A 4,202-nucleotide genomic window follows, 5' to 3' on the forward strand; every position below is an offset into this window, starting at 1 on the left:
ATATTTCTTCCTTAAAAAGGAGGAAAACACTGACATGAACTACAACAAAGATGTACCTTAGCAACATTGCTGAAGGAAATAAACCAGTCACAAAAGGACAAATACTGCTGGATTCTACATATGGGGTACTGTCTCAGAAAGAACTCTAGTGTTGCCAGGGCCAAGAGGGAGGAATAAGGAAAGGATTGAATGGATATAGGGTTTCAGTTTCATAAGATGAAAAGCCTTCTGAAGACCGGCTGCTTGCTATGGTTTGAATGTGACCTTTAAAAGTTTATGTGTTGGAAATTCAATCCCCACATTTATGTCAATGGTATTTGGAAGTGAAGCCAGATGATGAGGTCATGAGTGTGGGGCCTCAAAGATGGCACTGATTACTTTAAAGAAGAGGAAGAAAAAGTCTAGCACTCGGGAGGCTGAAGCAGGAGGATCACAAATTTGAGACGAGCTTGTCGCAAAACCAAAAACCAAAACCAAATAAATCAAAGGAAGAAGATACCTAAGCTAGCATACAAACTGAAGAAACAGGTCCAAAGTTGCACAAATAAATTTATTGTCTTGATTTCAAAGGCAACAGTTTCCACACCAGATATGTTCCTGGTAGGAAGAAATGCTGTCCTGAAACTCAGTAAAATATCTAAGAATATAAAACACAATGGTGTAATGACCCCAGATCTGAGGTCGTTACAATAATGAAGAATATATTGGCCAAATGCATAAAGTCTCGGAGTCAGCTAATGTGTTTATTATGCTTGGAAAATTAGGGTATCTCTTCTTTGGGAATATGAGGTCAGGAATGAGCCAGAACTATAGATTTCAAAGTTAAGGGAGAATGAACTCAAGGAAGTGTGGTCAGCCATGAAAAGAGACCTCAAAAGAGAAGAGATGGAATCTGTATCTGAGGGAAGAATGAAAATAAAGGAGGTTAAAGAGGAAGACTGAGGAGAGCTGGAAAAGGAGAAAAATTAGAATTCTTCTTTGGTAAGAATAGACTTAACATCTCCGTGCTCCTTTCCACAGACTTTTGACCAGACTTTTGACCTTATCTCCATGCCATGACCCTGAGCATTTGCACACAGACCCAGAGCAGCACAGGGCTGGATAAAATTAAGATTTCTTCTTAAGGGAGGGAGTACCCTAAAGGATATAGTGAGCACATTTCTATTGTAGAATGTTAAAAAGGGAGCCACTGAGCCGAGCTGGGGTGATTTCAGTCCAAAGTTTGTGGTACAAAGAGAATGACAGCCTTTAGGCACAAAACTCAGACAAGCTTAACCCAACAAGGGCTGATGGATGTCTTGGAAGTCATTTCCTTCCAAGAACACACATGCACTTCTAATATAAGAAATAGTACCAGATGGCCCCAAATAGAAGGACTATGAATGTGGACACTCACGTTAGAGGAGGTGAGGAGGAGGGGCAAAGGGGAGAAGAGCAACCAAACGGGGGTGGAGAGAAAGTGTCAAAACAATCCGAAGACGGAAGTCTGAAGTATCACGAATAATGATTCAGTCCCACAATAACAGTTTTTCAATAACAAGGGTTCTGCTTTCAGAAGCATCACCTGTCATTTAAGATTTAAAGTAGCTTACATTAAAGCATCTTTAGAATACATTAAAATCAATTCTGAGAGTTGGAATTGTTTTTTTATAAAAAAAAAAAACAATGTTTTTAAAACAGTGTACCTCACTGTAACAAAGCTATGCTTAAAAGATAGTTTTCTGATGGATTTGCACACAGTATAGAAAAGCCGATCACACACAGCCCTGTGAGTGCAATTGCTATGCTCTTTCTAGAATCCATTTTGAATACACAAGGTGCATCAAGATCCTAAAAATATGTTGAATCTGAGGCTGTGACTCTGTAGTATCCTGTGGGAAGAATATTAAGGGCAACTCTTTTGCTACAAAGATATTTAATGCAATTGTATGTATGACAGAAAAAAATTAGAAACAGCTAAACATCCAATAATATATACTTGTCAACAAAGTTATCAAAATTATGCTCATATGCAATTCAGTCTTATCTAACCAATAAAATTAAACTTTGCAAAAACATTGATCTCCCATTTGGAGAAATATACACATATCAAAAGATAATACATATGGACTGAAAAGATGGCTCAGAGGTTAAGACCACTAGCTGCTCTTGCAGAAGACCCGGGTTCGAATCCTAGTACCCACATAGTAGCTAACAACTGTCTGTAGCTCCAGCTCCAGGGGATCCAGTTCCCTCTTCTGACCTCTGTAAGCACTGTATGGCATGGGTGCACTTATATACATGCAGGCAATACACACATACACACAGAATAAAAATAATATTTTTAAAAGATAATACATATATAGGTTTTGCTCTCAGGCAGTATGAATATTTTGATTTTCTGCTAAAACAGAATGTATAGAGCTCAAATGAAGCAGCCTGTCTAAAGGACCAGTAGTAATAACAATAATAAAGAGAAGATTAAAATGTAAAAATAATTGGACACTAGGCACAAAGGACAATCCTGGAGCAATAGGGAGAGGAAACAGTGGGCTGGATAGTTGCCCCTGCTCCTTCCTGCCTCAAGAGTCCAGGCAGACTGGCCTTGGGGAGTGTGACTCGGGAATAGCATACACAAGGCCCAGGGTTTCATCCATAACACATTTAAAAGAATTTTAAAATGTACAGGGGACAGAACAGAGGAAATTTAGGTTGAGCCCAAGAAACTTATGGAGCTGAAGCAACAAATCTGAAACTCCAAGAAATTCCAAGGAACCAGAGTTCTAAAACAAAGTATGAGGAAGAAAGACCTAGAAAGAAAGCTCTTGGATCCAAAGTACCTTCTTTGTGGCATTAATAGAAAACAAATCAAGAAGGATGTGAATAAACCGTAAGTGGCCAGAAAAACACCTTGTTAAATAGGTTACAGGGAATGGCACTTGGTGCACAGTCAACTCAGACTTTGGAATGGGGCTTAACTCACGGAGCTCTGGGTATAAAAGGCAGAAGCATCCTGCCTCAGTGGTAAGGAATAACTAGCTCTAGACTAAATATTGACCTGATTATGCCCATAAATCTTAAATGTAAATGTTTTTAAAAAGCAAACTGTTTCAAGTAATTAACTATGACTCAGAATAAGACTTGAGATCATTTTTAGGAACATCAAAATATCAGCATTTGACAAGGTGAAATTCTTATGCTGGTATCCAATCAATATTTACTAGCCACAAAAAGAGGCAGAAAAATATGACCTCACCATGATGGAAAAAAAAAAAAACAAAAACCTCAATTAAAACAAACCCCAACTGGGATTGGAGAGAGGGTTCAGCTGTTAAGAGCACTGGCTGCTCTTGCAGAGGACCAGAGTACAGTTCCTAGCACCCATATGGAGGCTAAGTACTACCTAAAACTTCAGTTCCAGGGAATTCCAATGCCCTTTTCTGGCCTCCATGGGTATTGCACATTACAGGTGCACTTTCATAGATGCAGGCAAAACACCCATGCACATAAAATAAAATGTGACGAGAACAAGGGGCTATAGATTGCTTATCCATGAATAGGAAACCTGTATCAAAATTCTGCCTCCCAAGGCTCAGGGATCATTGTGCAAAAGAGGGCAGAAAGAGTCTAAGAGTCACAGGTGGTAGATGATCCCAAGCGCTGTTTCAGCACTTTCCAGACAGCTGGTCAGTTACTCATATGAACTCACAGCAATAGTGACAGCATGCCAAATCAGGCGAAAATCTCAGCATAGACATGAAGAAGTGGGTAGGAAACCCCAACCTAAGGAAACTGTGGTAACCAATGGTTTCTGGGAGGGGCAGAGACAGTCTCTTTCAAGGATGGGACTCTTGGTAGGTTAACCAGGCTCCAGTGGATGGCCCCACATAGAGTGCATTAAATTTGGTGGGGGCAATAAGAGAAGGTACAGATAAGGGAGGGTCTCTAAATAGCATTAAATTACATTGTATGAAAATTGCAAAAATTCAATTAAAAAACAAAGTATGGATTTTAAAAAAATTTTTAATAAAATAAACCCAACTAATACACAATTGTTAGAATTTCTGAGCACATTAAAATTTATTACAATCATACTCCAAATATTCAAAAACTTAACAAGAATATAAAACATATTAAGAAGGCCCAAAGCAAATATCTAGGGACAAAAAAAGAGATAGAAGATAGATGATAGATAGATAGATAGATAGATAGATAGATAGATA

General features: G+C 38.6%; 1 protein-coding gene across 4 annotated transcripts in view; it reads right to left on the minus strand.

Annotated features, from left to right (window-relative positions):
* Lpar1 (lysophosphatidic acid receptor 1) overlaps positions 1-4,202 on the minus strand; it is a 161,379-nt gene that overhangs the window by 88,218 nt on the left and 68,959 nt on the right. The gene's annotated exons all lie outside the window — the stretch shown is intronic.

The sequence above is a fragment of the Nannospalax galili genome, unplaced genomic scaffold (assembly GCF_000622305.1).
Source record: "Nannospalax galili isolate Female #2095 unplaced genomic scaffold, S.galili_v1.0 scaffold1255, whole genome shotgun sequence".
NCBI lineage: Eukaryota > Metazoa > Chordata > Mammalia > Rodentia > Spalacidae > Nannospalax > Nannospalax galili.